This window comes from Meriones unguiculatus, chromosome 21, assembly GCF_030254825.1.
Source record: "Meriones unguiculatus strain TT.TT164.6M chromosome 21, Bangor_MerUng_6.1, whole genome shotgun sequence".
Taxonomy (NCBI): Eukaryota; Metazoa; Chordata; class Mammalia; order Rodentia; family Muridae; genus Meriones; species Meriones unguiculatus.
This window is the reverse complement of record NC_083368.1, coordinates 56,537,303-56,552,409: the sequence shown is the minus strand read 5'-3', so window position 1 is coordinate 56,552,409 and position 15,107 is coordinate 56,537,303. Positions and strand designations below refer to the sequence as shown.

The window sequence follows — 15,107 nt, the reverse complement described above, 5'->3', positions numbered from 1 at the left end:
TGGATACATCTCCTGAGTGCTGGGATCTGAGGCACCAGCAGGCCTGGCAATAATGTCTTATTTTTCCTCAGCGTGCCCTTCTCCTCCATGGCTAGCTGTTGACAGGTCTAATATTGCAAAGGTAATCAGAGAGCAGGGGGTTTACCCCGTAACAGGCTCGCCACTCCGGCAGCCGTGGGCTTACTTGGCAAGGTCTGCTGACGACAGTCCCCTCAGCTGCCTCCGTGGACCTCTGGCATCATGAAGGCGCCCGGGGAAGAGGCCTGCCCCTGGCTTTCTTGATGTCCTGTGAGCGCAGCACACATCTTCAGCCACTGGGTCTCACCAACTCATTCTGGTGGCAAACTAAGCGAAATGGGAGCCTCATAGTGCTGCGAGGGTCTGGAGACTCCCCCGTCAGCAGCTCACGGAGAGGTAGCCCAGCTGCGCGCTGGGGTTTTCGTTTAATGACGCACGGCTCCTGGGAGCAGTTTAATCCCAGGGAACCGTGTTCAAACCCTTTCTAAAGCCTTTTTATTTTTTAGTTAGGGCACCAAGAGTCAAGTTTCCTCACAGCTCTTTAATGATCTTTAGTTTTGGCTCGCCAGCCTTCCTACCTCACCTTCTGGCTCCCTCCCTATGTAAGCCTTTCTGCCCCGCCCACTTTTGTCTAATCACCTGTGTTCTAGCACCCTACTTCCTTCCATCCTCAAAGCCTGGGTTTTTCCCTCTCATGGATGCCTTGAAGCCATTTTTTGTGTTTTTTTAGACAGGGTTTCTGTGTAGCCATGCTGTCCTGGACTTGCTTTGTAGACCAGGCTGGCCTTGAACTGACAGCGATCTGCCTGCCTCTGCCTCCCTGAGTGCTGGGATTACAGGCGTGTGCTACTGTGCCCAGCTATTTTTTTAATTTGTTTTTTGGTTATGTTTTTAATGTACGAGTGCCCTGTCTGCTTGTACACCTGCCTGCCAGAAAAGGGCATCAGATCCATTTATGGATGGTTGTGAGCCACCCTCTGGTTTCTGGGAATTGAATTTAGGGCCCCTGGAAGAGCCGCTGAGCCATCTCACCAGCCCCCAAACTGTTGTTTAAACTGTACCAATGTCAGGCGTACAGTTGACAGGACCACACAGACCGTATGGTTGAGCCATTCAGAATGAAATCCAGGAAACATGAGGCCCACTGTCCTGTGGTGGGCTTACACCTCAGAGAAGCCCACTCACCAGCTGTGCATTGGAGATGGCTAAGGCTCACCAGCACCTCAATCCACCTACCAAGAGCCTGTTTACATAAGGAATTTCTGCAGTACTGAGAAGTTCCAGAGGGGGGCAGCCTAGTCTCAGGCTGAGCCACGGCTCCGAAATTTTCTGCCCTCCCTTTCCCTAATCGCCTCCTCTTCCTTCCTCCTGGGTTTCTTTCCTCCTCCTCTTTCTCTTCCTTCTCCCCTCCTCTCCCTCCTTCTTTTCCTTCCTCTTCCTCCTCCTCTTCCTCTCTCCTTTTCCTTCCCTCTTTGAGACAGATTCTCCCATGTGGCTCAGGCTGGCCTTGAACGCTTTGTAATATTAGTTCTGTTTTTAAAACAAGCACAGCATTGGTGGCCCTGGATTTCAATCCCAGCATTGAGCAGGCAGATTAGGGAGAATCTCAGTTCCAGGCCAGCGGGTCTACAGATGGAGTTCCAGGACAGCCAGGCTACAGAGAAACCCCGTCTCAAAAATAATTGTTTTTCTTTATTTTATGTGTGTTTGCCTCCATTTCATGGGTGCCTGGTACCCTCTGAGGAGAGAAGGCAGCACTGGATCCCCTGGAACTGGAGTTACAGACAGCTATGAGCCATGATGGGGTTGCTGAGAGCCAAATGCAAGCAGCAGGTGCCCTTAAAAAAAACGTGTTTATTCATGTGTGTGTGTGTGTGCATGGGCCACAGTGCATAGGTGGAGTTCCCCTTGCGGTCAGCTCTCTCCTTTCCCCACGTGGGTTCTGGGGCTTCGGTCACAGGCACAGGGCAAGAGCCTTTCTTTGCCTGAGGAGCCATCTTAGCTGCCCAAGAGCGCTCTGACTACCGAGCCCGCCTCTTTCCAGTTTCTTCTATCAAGTTGTAACAACCCAAGTTAAAAGCAGATCCCAAATGGTTACGTTATGCAAGCTGTGAGGATTTTAAACTTGTGACAAGGGCCAGAATGGGGATTCTACTAACTTCGAGAAAATCCTCACTGAAGCCTCAGAAAGCTGCGGTGTCGGTTCTCCTCCCTCCTGGGGGCTGCTTCCCAGCAGCCCACGAAGTCAGGAGGGACACAAGAAGAGAGCGGCCGGAGAGCCTTACAGGGGGAGAACCTTGCAGGGTCACACCAGGAACAGCTGATGCCTGGTTCAACTTTAATTCCGGGGAACAGAGGCTCCCCAACACCCCTTGAGGAGTGGGCAGGAGACTCCAAGAACAGGTGTACCGAGAGGTTCAAAGACTGAGAGTTAATTCCAGGGACTGGGGCAAAACCACCAGCTCACAGTCCTTTCAGAGCAGAGGTCCAGCAGCTCCACCCAGATAAACCTTGGGGTGTGACTGGGGTCCTAAGAAAGCCCACGCAACGTGCTGACCTCCCCTCCCCCTCACTACAGCCTAACCTGCACGGAAGAGGGCAGTACCGGGGGTCAGGTATCCCCCAGGTAGCCAGGCCTGACCATTTGCAGTCTTGGCACCTAAAAACAAACCAATCATTTTAAGGTCAGCTCCCCTAGAGACCCTCTCACCCAATCCTGTAATGCCAAGACTTGCATTTCCCTGCTTGCGTTTTGTCCCCTTAAAAACCTTGTTCCCCCGGAGTTGGGGGTCGCTTGCCACTCTGTCTTTGTAAAGGGCAGCCACCCAGCTCGAGTTTGTAATAAAACACCCTTGTGTGTTTTGCATCGGACTCAAAGCCTGTTGGTCGTTTGGGGATTCGAGATCTGGGTATTTCAGCTGCCCCCACTCAGACCCCCCCCACCCCCCACCGTTCACTCTCCCACCAGAATATGAGAGCCTGGGGTTCCCTGCCTTGATTCCCCCAGGGCCCTGCATCAGCCCGGGCCCTCCTGGGTGCCTGGAGGGCACAGCACTACTTTCCTTTAGAAGTTCTGCAGCTCAGCCCAGAGGCCCCAGGGGAGGCTGCAGCAACAAATACCAGAAAGGGCTATCAGGCTGCGGCGGCCCTCTCCTTCCTGTATTCATGTCTGTAATCTCAGCATTTAGGAAGCTGAGGCAGGAGGCTTGCCGTGACGTGCAGGCCAGCATAGGCTACACAGTAAGTGGTAGGCTAGCTAGACCCTGTCAAAAATAAATTACATCAAAAATAAAAGAGGCTGACAACCCCGGATATTACAGAGGGAAAACAGGCTTTGAGTCTGCAATATGGAAATTCTGTCACATTTGCTTTCCACCAAAGAAATCAAGAACATCTTACCGAGACGCTGGGCAGATTCAGGAAGTGGTTTGGAGAGACTCCGCACCCCTAACCGGCAGCAGAGGAGGCCTCTGAGGGCCCCAGCATCCGGCTCAGCTGAGGGCTGACACGGGAAGGAGGCCCCCAGCACGGGGCGTCCCGGCCTGGAGGACAGGGCTTGTGCGCGGAGGACCGCTTCTGTAGCAACCGGATGCGAAGGTTGTCTGTACAAGGATATTGGCTGTTGCTGCCCCGCCTGCCTGCGGCCCCAGCAGCCTGGTGGGTTGTGGGTTATTCTGAAGTTTGGCTCTCATGGTGATAGAATATAGTAAAAGCTCCGCGGGGTAGCAGACAGAGGAAGCATGTCTTTGAACATGCGTTAAAAGCAGCAAGAATCATGCAGACAGGAGCAGGGCTTTCTTAAAGCAGGGAGAGGTGTTGAGGCAGTCCACAGAGTCGGAAATACCTGGACTATCTCAGGCCATGTAGAGCAAGGAGGCCAGAGCAGGAAGGCAGGGAGGTGGCCAGGCATTTACCAGAGCCAATGCAGACAGGCTGTCCTGTGTACGCAGCTATCTGACACAACAGATGTGGTGAAGGCATATTAATTTCATAGATGAAGAAAGGATTTAAAAACAAAACAAGGTCTCACTTCATATCCCAGGATGCAAGGAATTCTCTTGACTCAAGTCTCCGAACTGGTGGGGTTACAGGTCCAGAGAAAGGTTTCTCTTGTTTGCTTTTTGAGACAAGGTCTCTCTGTGTGGCCCTGGCTGCCCTGGTACTCACTATAAAAACCAGACTGCCCTCAACTCACAGAGCTCCACCTGCCTCTGCCACCTGAGTGCTGGGATTAATGGCGTGTTCCACCAAGACTGGCTAAGATCTCTTTCTCTCCGTCTATGTGTACACCATTTTTTTTTTGAGACAGGGTTTCTCTGTGTAGCCTTGGCTGTCCTGTGCACACTGTAGACCAGGCTGGCCTCAAACTCACAGATCCATCTGCCTCTGCCTCCCCGAGTGCTGGGATTACGGTGCCACCGCATGCAGCTCAACCACATTTTCTGATGCCCCTGCTCATTCTTGAGTAGACTCAGCGTATAGATGAGCCCGGGTTATTTACTCCTCATCACCAGGACCTTCGGGCAGCTTCCAGTTTGAGGCCCTTCTGAACAGGGCCACTGTATTCACATATTCAGATTTCTGTATGACTGAAGTTACTTCTCTGGATTAGATCAGAGAGGGATTGGTGAGGGCTGCGGTGAATGTATGTTTAACCTTATAGAGAAGTGCTAAGTCTCTTCCCAGAGTCTCACAGGAAGTGTGCTCTGCTCTGCCTCTCCTGCCATTTTACATTCTCAGGTGGTTCATTTGATCTTTGCCCTTCAGATAAATGCTATGATGGGGGGGGGTTAAGGTCAGCTGAGCACAGTGGTTCACACTTGTACCCCAAAACTTGGAAACAGAGGCAGAAAGATGGTCGTGAGTTTGAGGCCAGCCTGGGCTACAAGGTGAGGCTGTCTCAAAGCAATAAAACCCAGCTCCCAACTCTCAATAGCACAGGTTTGTTCTTCACTTATCACAGCCCGTCACACATGAAGAGTTCTGAAGGTCTCAGTTCCACTTGCGTCTCACTTGTCCATGGCCACACCCTGTTCCAAGGGACCAAAAGCCAACAAGCGCAGCCTCCTCATAGGCCACAGGACAGAAGGGAGGGGAAACATGAACAGTTTTGGTTGGTTGTCTGTTTTCTTTTAGACAGGGTCTTGCCCTTTAGCTCTAACTGCCTGGATCTTCACTACTGTAGCCCAGGCTGGCCCTGCTTTCTGAAGGCTGTTTTCAACAGGTACTTAGCACCACTACATGCTTGATGAAGACTCTCAATGTCCTGATGTACATGGTTGATTATTTAAGGAGGTGGGCAATGCAAAGGGAAACGGAACGCAAAGAAAGGATAATATTTGTGGTGGTTTGAATTCCTCCAGGCCCAGGAGGCTCATATGTTTGAATGTTTAGTCACCAGGGCCTGGCACTATTTGAGAAGGAGTAGGAAGAGTAGGCAGTGTGGTCTTACTGTAGGAAATGGGGTGCTGGGATTGGGCTCTGAGGTTTCAAAAAGCCCACACCAAAGCCAGGCATGATGGTGCACACCTGTAATCCCAGCACTCAGGAAGGCAGAAGCAGGTAGATCTTTGAGTTCAAGGCCAGCCTGGTCTACAAATTGAGTCCAGGACAGCCAGGGCTACACAGAGAAACCCTGTCTTGAGAAACAACCAAACAAATGAGCCCACCCCAGACCCAGCATTCCTTTCTCTCTCTGCCGGTGGATCCAAATGTAAAGCTCTCAGCTCCCTCTCTAGCACCACGTCTGCCTGCAGGCCACCACGCTTCCCGCCATGACATTCGATAATGAACTAAACCTCCGAAACTGCCGTCCAGCCCCAGCTAAATCCTCTCCTTCATGAGAGTTACCTTGGTCTTGCGACTCTTCATAATAGTAAGAACAGTGACTAAGGCAGCATTATTCCAAAGATGAGCGTTAGTCCAGATTTTGAATTCCCTCTGCGCAGTTGCCATTGAAAGCCTTGGGTGTTGCAGAAGCCCAGCAACTACCCTGCAGCTGGCCTTCCTCCTAGGTTCAGAAAGAGCCTGTGTGCTTCTTAAATACAGTTTCCGTTCATTCAGCAGGACAAGAAGCTATAGGGTGGATCTCGTGGGACGGAGCAGAGCACGGTAAAAGGTACTTCCGGGCACAGTAAAGGTACTTCCGGTCTTTCTGCAGTTCTTGAGCCAGCGCTTAGAGCGCCTCCTGGTCAGTAGCCGGGCAGTGAGCCCAATGTCCTCAGCTTTGTAGACAGAAGGCCGACCAAAGCAAGCCCTCCGTTCTCCACATCAGCTGTGTGACCATGACAGACATTCGGAGGCATTTCTTCCGGGTCACGGAGGTGACGGAGACCTTTGTTAACACGCCGCAAGGAGACAGCTGGCATGAGCGGCTCAGCAGGTAAAATGCTTGCGGGGCAAAGCCTGGTGACCTGATTTTGAACTCCATAACGCACATGCCGTGGAAGGAGAGTAACAGCTCCAAAAAGTTGTCCTCCGACGTCCACACGTGCAACGTGACACACCCACACTAATAAAAATGATAATTTCATCATTTATAAATAGATTCTAGAGAATAAAATGGCGCCTGGCCCTAGGTGGGGCTGGATTCCTGAGGAGCTACCCGAAGGTAATGTATTTCTACTCGAAGCAGCTTAATTGCCTCTAACCGCTGCTGGATAAACTGTAGGAAGAGCTTGTTAAGAATGCATGGCCCAGGGGTAAGTAGGAAAGGAGAAGTAAGGGTCCGAGTAGAGGAACAAAATAGGACAGGAGGCCATGAAAGCCCCTCCAGAGGGGTTGATGTTCTCAGCATCATCTCTCCAAGTCTTCTTGGAGGATTTTGATTTTATCTCTGACAATGCCCAATTTGTTGGCAAAGAAGCAGATTTTTTTCCTGCAAAAGCAAGCAGATGCCGCCTTCTTCGGCAGTTAGTGGGTCCAAACCCCCTCTGTTTTGAAGAACTACCTCTGCCGGGGAGTCTAAGTGATCTTGGAGGTCTTTTATGGAAAGGCCATTCCTCCCCCACAAAGGAACACCATTCTGGTGGGGGGAAGGGAGAAGCGCTTTCTCCAGGGTGGAGTTGGAGTGACAGAGGGAGAGGTGGACACCCCAACATCAGTGCTGCCATTATCAGGACGAGGTAGTGCCCGAAAGCAGTCCCCGGTGGAAAGGCCGGGAAAAGGGGACGGGAGTGATTTAAAATATTTAAAACATTTAACATTGAATATTCAAATAAAGCCGGTGGATGGTAATTAAGTCTTGAACACCCCCTGCCATCTGTATAGCCAACAGTTCCAACAGGCCTTCTGTCCTCCCATGCCAAAGCAGGGAGACTGAGCTAGGCCCCTCCTCAGGCCTCGGCAGGATCTCCAAATCCCCCTTCACCGGTAGGAATTTGAGGGGAAGATTTCATGGTGGAAGGTGTTAGCGTGGCCGGGATGGACTTGAGTGGGGCCCCACTGGACTGTGGAACTGTGGGGTGCCCATGGACCCTAGCTGCTGGCTCAGGAGGACTCCCCACCGCTGCTCAGAAGGCCTGCCTCCCGTCTGCTCTCCCGACACTCCCCTTCCTCAGCCGGCTCAGTTTCCAGCATTTCAGAATCTTCCTTCCTACGAAAGAACTTGCCCAAATAGCTGGTGTGTGTGCGCTCTCCTTCTCCACGTGTTCATCCTTCCCGACCTCACAACAGAACTGACTGATATAAAACACGATTGTGTCTTCCCCTTAATATCCCCAGGCATCCCACCAACGGCTGGAATTGCCCGTTTTCACAGATGGGGAAACTTGAGGCCCCAAGGTAGTGTTCCACCAGTGGTTACAGTTCAGTGGTTGTTCGTTGCCTTTCCCTGCCTGGCCCAGGCGGTGGGAGAAAAGAAGCTAAAAGGACTTGGAGGCAGTGGGGAAACAGGACAGTCTCAGGCTAGGAGACCAGGGCTGTTTGGTTCTCAGCTCCAGAGTGGGAAGGGAAGAGGGTGGCCATAGTCAGAAGAGTCTAGAAGGGACTAAAAGAGGCAATGATTCCGGTGCCAGCTGGAAGGGAGCGTCACAGGAAGGTGTGAGGAAACTCTCCTCCCCACCGCTCACAAACTGACTGTGCCAAGAGGACTGGTACAAGGCTTCCAGGTGAGCCAAATTAGAGGCCCCTCAGCTAGCTTCCTCCAGGCGGCTCTAACCTGCTCCCAATAAGGGGCTGAGAGAGCAGCCTGTTGGAGGCCTGTGGAATACTGGTCAGCTGTGCCCGAAAGCATTTCCTAAGTTATAGGCACCTGGGGGTCAGCTTGGTTGCACTCCGCCTGGACCCTGCATTCCTCCTTGTAGAAAGGTCCGTGCAGTCTCCTATAGCACACGCCTGATGCGCCAGCCCCTCAAGGATGGTCTCAGCCCAAGGCGAATTGAGCTCATCCTCTGCTACTGCCTTACGCAGTTCCTGGAGGTCGAGAGCCCCACAGGGGGCCCAGCTGGGGGGCCCAGCCGCCCCAGGAGCAGCTGTGACGGGGAAAAGTTCCACAGGTCTCTCCAAATACGGAGGGGGCGTAGAGGAGCCAGCGAAGGGGTTAGTAAGTGAGCCCTGTTTCAGTGGCACAGCTGGAGGGGTAGGGGCTGCCCAGGGGGCATTCTCAAATGGGTCTAAAGAAGGATATATGTTCTATCTCCGGGGAGGGGGCTCATCATCTGGCTTAATGCTGGGTTTGGCCCCAGCACCTTCCTTCTTTTTGGGGGCCAGCTCCTGCTCCAGTCCACTTTCCTGTCTCCTACCCTTATTCCTTATGTTCTTTGGGTGGTCTCGGAGGAAAGCAGCCTTTAAGGGCTGTGACCAGGAGAATGACTCCCAAAGGGAGGGATATCCCCATTCCGGACTTGTGCTCTGTTGACCAGGCTTTCTACTCGGTCCCAGGTGTCCCAGTCAAACAGGGCACCCTGGTCCGGCAGCCATGGAACAACCTTTCTAACGTACTTCAATGCTTGAAGGGCTTGAGTATCAAGCAGATTGGAACTCCTACATTTAAGCAAAATTCATAGGGATCCCAGACCTGGGCTGGATTTCTGAGATGGGGAGGACTGCCCCGTATTTAATGGGGGTACGCTCACCCGCAGACCACTTGGCCAGTCAGCATTCTTCCTGTAGCAGGATCCTCACTCGGGCCACCAGTCTGCCGGGTCCATAGCCGGCAGGTGGAGCTGAGAGGAGGGTGGCCAGTCCAGCTGGACACCCTCCGTGGCTGAGCGGGGTGGTGTCGACGGCCCGGACCTCCCCAGATGCCCAGGGAATAAAACACTACCGAGCCGGGAGATCTGTCGAAGCAGGAACTCGGTTTGTTCCATTAAGCAGCCCCTTTTATAGGCATGAGCCAAGGGGCAGGGTTAAGGAAGTGAGGTAAGATGATGTGGAGGGTGAGGTTAGGTGGTGCGAGGAGAGGTGGGCCAGCAACAAACCTCTACATCACAGTTACCAGGCAGGGGTGAATTTAAGGCGGATATGCTGAATCACTTTTGTCCGAAAGTGGCGCCTCTTACATGCGAAGCTAAAGACAGGTCTCCAAACTCGAGCCAGGCTCAGGTAGATGCAGCAGGCCTTATCAGGCCCAACACATGGATTTTTTAGCTTTCAGAAGAAACACTCTGGCATGGTGGTCCACAATGGCAGCACTTGGGACAGAAACGAGATTTAAATCTAACTTTAACTTACATTTTAGAAGGCTTGAGGCCATCCAACAACCGTGCCACTTTCCAATACTCAGCTGCCTGCCATTGCTTCCTCACTCTCCCAGACTCAGTGCCGAGTCCTTCCTACCCCACCCTGGCCAGCCCTGCTCCTCCAGGGGCCCCTCCTGTAGACCGTTTCCACTGAGGAGAAGGAATTGTACTGTGTCCACTCTCCAGAACCTCCATTCTGTTGGCCCCTCACTAAGCAAAGCGGTGGCGGCTCCTGCGGGCACTGTGGGTATCCGTGTGAGTATTCCACAGAGAAACGGGCCCAGCAGGATCACGGCTGCCCGGCGGATCTCCGATGGTTACCATAAAAAGACACTAGCGAAGGCACTGAAGAGGAAATGTGCCTGCGATGGTACTGTCATCCAGCGTCCGGAGCAAGAAGTGATTCAGCCACAGGATGAACCATATAGAACATGCCAGCTCCCGAGGGGTGGAAGCGGAAGGGGGGGGACACTGCTCAGCAGTTAAGAGCCCTGGCTGCTCTTCTGAAGGATTTGGGTTCAAATCCCGGCACCCACATGGCAGTTCACAACTGTCTATAATTCCAGTTCCACCTGCACACAGACATACATGAAGGCAGAACACTAATGTAATTTTTTAAAAGAAGTCCTTTAAAAAATTATTAAAAGAAAACCAAACAAAATGCCAGTTCCTGACAGATACTGGATTGGCTAAGGAGAATCACTGAAGGTTCTTGGGGTTTTCAATGCTTGTGTTGGAGGTTCCTGCTGGCTGAGGTTGCAGTTCTTGCCTGGGATAGCTGTTCTGAGCTCGGGGTTAAAGGCAATACCCTTCCCCTCAGCAGGGTCCCCTGCTCTCTGCCTGATTTCATCTGGAGAGTGTCTCACAGACACCCCTAGCCTAGCTATATGGCCTCTGACATAGCTCCCTGCTAGCTCTCCAGGGCCTCTATGTTAACTAGGTACTGTGTTTCTATTCCTATGCTAGGAGAGTGCTGTATAATGCAATTCAAGCATCCTTGAAGAGCCTAGTTCCAACCAATTAAGTACTGAAATACCCAGATCTCCAGTCCCCAAAAGACCAACAGGCTTTGAGTCCGATGCAAAACACACAAGGGTCTTTTATTACAAACTCGAGCTGGGTGGCCGCCCTTTACAAGAACAAAGGGGCAAGTGACCCCCAACTCCTGGGGAACAAGGTTTTTAAGGGGACAAAACGCAAGCAGGGAAGTGCAAGTCTCTAGGGGAGCTGACCTTTCAAATGATTGGTTTGTTTTTACTGCCCTGTTCGGCAGGTTAAGCTGTAGAAGAGGGAGGGGGAGTTGACACATTCCATGGACTTTCTTAGGGGCTATGTGACCCTAGGCACACCCTAAGGTTTATCTGGGAGGGGGACTGCTGCTGGACCTCTGCTCTGAAAGGACTGTGATCTGCTGATTTTGCCCCAGTCCCAGGAATTAACTCTAAGTTTTTGAACCTCTCATTCCCCCCTTTTCAAGAGGAAAATTTCTCAAATCTTCAAGATATGCCCGAGTCATTTAGCTTGGTGTTGGGAGGGGGGGCTTTTATATCATTTTTAGTTGCCAAGTGGGATCAGGGGCTGAGGATCTTCTATAGCTGCTTCAATGCTGACCATGGGGCCGTCGACAATGGGGCAGTCGTGTGTTGTCTGAAGCTCCCGGTATCAGTCTGGGATGAGTCCTGTTGAGTCCATCAGCTTACACGGGTGTCGCAGGTGGCTCCACGGAGAATAACCCTGTCAGATTAGACACAGACTAGGAACACAGTTATTATCTTGAAGGGAGGGGGAATTTATGAGTTGGTGTTGTTGTCAGTTGTGGCCAGGTGTTGGTAATGTGAGCGGAGCACCATTAGCTGGAGAGTCCCCAGTCTCTGCCTGATGCAGGTCATTAGCTGATTGAGCAAACATGACCCAACAGTAAGCAGTAATATTATGACTGTGAGAGGGCCTAAGAGAGTGGATAGCAAAGTTGTCCATTTGCTGAACGAAGGTTCAAACCGTCCTGACTTGGCCTCTCTCTCCTTACGCCTCTGTTCTAACCTTCCCTGACTTTTGCCAGTGACTCTCTCATCACACCTGACTTACTGACACAGAAGTAACATTCTTCCTTGAGCGCAGCACATAGCCCTCCTTGCTGCAGAAACACCAAGTCAAGTCCTTTCCTATTCTGGAGGACAACCCCTCCCAGGGATTCAACGCTCTGTTCCAGGTCTGCAATTGAATCCTCCCATCTTTGGATGTCTAAGTCTATGGATTGCCTCAGCTGTCCATAATGCTTATCCTGGAGGGTCAAGGAAGTAACACCTGTTCCTGCTCCTGCTTCTCCCAGCAATACCGCTAGGGTGATAGCTGTAGCCGTTATGGGTTCCCTCTTATTTCATACGTGATTCTGGTACGGTCGATCAAGGGCTGTAAGGAACTCTGCATTGTTATGGTAAATTAGTTGGGGAACCAGCTGCACCAGAACACAGTAAGACTCTGAGAGCAGCTTACCGTAGGTGCAGGGGGTCAAGCCGGAGGAACAAGCCCACCAAGCATTATTGGGAGGTACCAAATATTGATCCTTCCCAGCCCTAGAGTTAAGGTCTGGTTGCAGAGGTTTTGATGGGTGTCTGGGACTGTCCCCACGCAAGTCCCTCTTCCTGAACTACCTGGAGAGTAAGTCTGGCCTGAGGGGGTGGTTGCCACCTGCAACTGGTCATATCCGTGGCAAGGGTGTAGTTACTAGTGACTGCCACAGCCTCATAAAACGGGGGCTGTGAGTTATAACATAGCCAACAGGATTCAGTGACGTCTGGGCGAGTCCTGTTTAGGGCTACACAGGTGTTAAGCATTAATTCCCAGAGAGGGTCAGACTGGGGTTCCTGGGGAGGCCTCATAATTTGGTTAATTCTGGTGGCAGGAGCAACTGGAGATTTGGGGGTCCTTGTTTTCTGGGGAGCCTTGTTAGTAATCGGACTGAAGGCTGTTAGGGCCAACAGCTCTTGGAGCAATACCAGAAAGGAGTAACCTGAGGTGTATTATCCCCCCCATGCCTTCCCAGCTTCCATTGTCGCAGCCCAAAGTTTTTCCCTGCAGCCATTTGGGGTAGTTCTTTCCCTCCTTGGGGAAGGAAAGCAGTAGCTGATTACAGGATTGGGTTATAGGGCGTCGGGGCAAATCCCTATTCATTGCATGTGGGCAGTTACCATATTCGGGGTCCCTAGTGAACTGGATGAGTCCAGATGAAATCGGTTTCCAACTGGTAGAATATTCCTCGCAACCCCATTTGCACAATATAAGTCGGCTGAGGTGCCACCATTTTCCCGCCGCCGTGGAGAGTCAGCGGGGGAGGGACTCACATAAAAGTGAACCTGGGCGAAGTACCTTGCGCGGGATCCTGTAGGCATGGCGAGTGCCAGGTTGAAACTCAGTTCAGGACACCATGGCTTGGGAGGAGCTGCCCGGGAGGCTGTGGCTATACCATATTCGTCCCACAGGACCCAGGTATTGTTTACAGGGGCATGTGGGTTCCAGGCAACAGCACACACTGTTAGCAGACCTAGGACGATGGCGAGGCTTTGGCTAGCCTGACACGTGGGGGGTGGTCTGGGTTGCAGTGAGCTTTCCATTCTTGGGCAGCAGGAGTCAGGGAGTCTTCTGGGGTTGAGAACGGGTTGGCCAGCCTAGTGTGTGAATAGTGAATCCAAGCTGCAATTCCATCCACTTTGATGGCAGTCGGGGTCGTGAGCAGGACGATGTGTGGTCCCTTCCACATGGGCTCCAGTGTGCTTTGTCGGAACCGCTTCATGTAGACCCAGTCTCCAGGCCGGAACTTGTAGGGTTCTAGGACCAGGCCTGCCTCACAGAGAGCATGCAGTTTAGGCCAAACATGTTTATGAGCCCATTGGGTAGCTCTGACACAGAAGATCAAGTCTTCCTCACCTATCTCAGCGACGGCATCAGGCTTAAGATTAGGTACAATGGGGGCTGGTATTCCATACATAATCTCAAAAGGAATCAGTCCCGATTGATAGGGAGAATTCCTAACTCTATACAGGGCAAAGGGGAGAAGCATCACCCCGTCACCGCCAGTCTCCAAGGTCAATTTAGTTAAGGTCACTTTTAATGTTCTGTTCTCTCTACCTGACCTGAACTTTGGGGTCTGTAAGCACAATGTAACTTCCAATCTGCCCCAAGACATTTTGCTACACTCTGACTTACCTTCGACACAAAAGCCGGCCCATTATCTGACCCTTTCAGATGCGGGAAGCCATACCTGGGTAGAATGTCTTCCAATAATTTTTTTGCTCGTCCTTGGTGGGGAAGGCCTCAGTCCATCCCGAAAAGGTGTCCACAAACACTAGTAGATATTTGTACCCACATCTTCTGGGCTTGATCTCACTAAAATCAACCTCCCAATAGGCTCCAGGTCTCTTACCTCTAAGGCGTGATCCCGGGTGTTGTTTGGCGTTGGTCAGCTGGCAGGCTCTACAATTAGCAACAATGTCATCAATGGTTTTCCACATGTCTTTAAAAGTTACTTTGGATTGTCTCACAGCACCCGCCATTCTCTTGGATCCCATGTGAGTGACTGTGGATTTTTCTGAGAATGGCTCTAGCTAAGGAGTTGGGTAAGATTAACTTGCCGTCAGCTGAGTGCCACCAACCATTTAAATATTGACCCATGGGTTGGTTTTGTGCCCATTTTATTTCATCAGTGTATTGGGGTTCCTCCGGCAAACTTGGGTTAGGCAGCTCTGGCAACATCATTGCTAGGATGGTAGCTTCTGCTTCTTGCAGCACAATGTCCTTGGCCGCCTTATCAGCCCGATTGTTGCCCCTGGCTATTTTGGTGGTTCCTTTTTGGTGTCCAGGGCAATGAATAATAGCCAGCTTTTTGGGAAGCCATAGGGCTTCAAGGAGTTGTAATATTTCTTCTTTGTTTTTAATAGCTTTCCCTTCAGCCGTCAAGAGCCCTCTTTCTTGGTATATGGCTCCATGCACATGGGCAGTGGCAAATGCATACCTACTGTCCGGGTAAATATCGACAGCTAGTCCTTTGCCCAGAGGAAGGGCTTGGGTTGAAGCGATTAATTCAGCCTTTTGAGCAGAAGTCCCAGGGGGAGGGATTGAGCCCAAATTACCTCAGTCTCTGTGGTCACTGCCGTGCCTGCTCTCCTTTGACCCTTATGGATGAAGCTGCTCCCATCTGTGAACCAAGTGTGCTCAGCATTTGCTAACGGGGCATCCTTCAGGTCAGGTTGGGGGCTGTGTACCTGAGTCAAGATCTCTCCACAGTGATGCAGTGGCTGCTCCAGTTCTGGGTCCAGCAAGAGGGTCGCTGGATTCAAGGAGGCAGGGGGCTGGGAAACAACTTGGCCAGGATTAATCAATAGGGTCTGATAGTGAGTCATGAGGGCATTGCTC

The 15,107-nt window shown here is 51.7% G+C and overlaps 1 long non-coding RNA gene across 2 annotated transcripts in view; it reads right to left on the bottom strand.

Moving 5' to 3' along the window:
- Positions 1 to 3,662, bottom strand: part of LOC132649728 (uncharacterized) — a 40,284-nt gene extending 36,622 nt beyond the window's left edge. For both annotated transcript variants that reach the window (XR_009588232.1, XR_009588231.1), the window contains exons 1-2: positions 3,418 to 3,662; positions 185 to 345 (exon numbers count right to left, since the gene is read on the bottom strand). This is a non-coding gene — a long non-coding RNA (uncharacterized LOC132649728). The remainder of the gene's footprint in view (positions 1 to 184; positions 346 to 3,417) is intronic.
- Between the last annotated feature and the right edge of the window lie 11,445 nt (positions 3,663 to 15,107).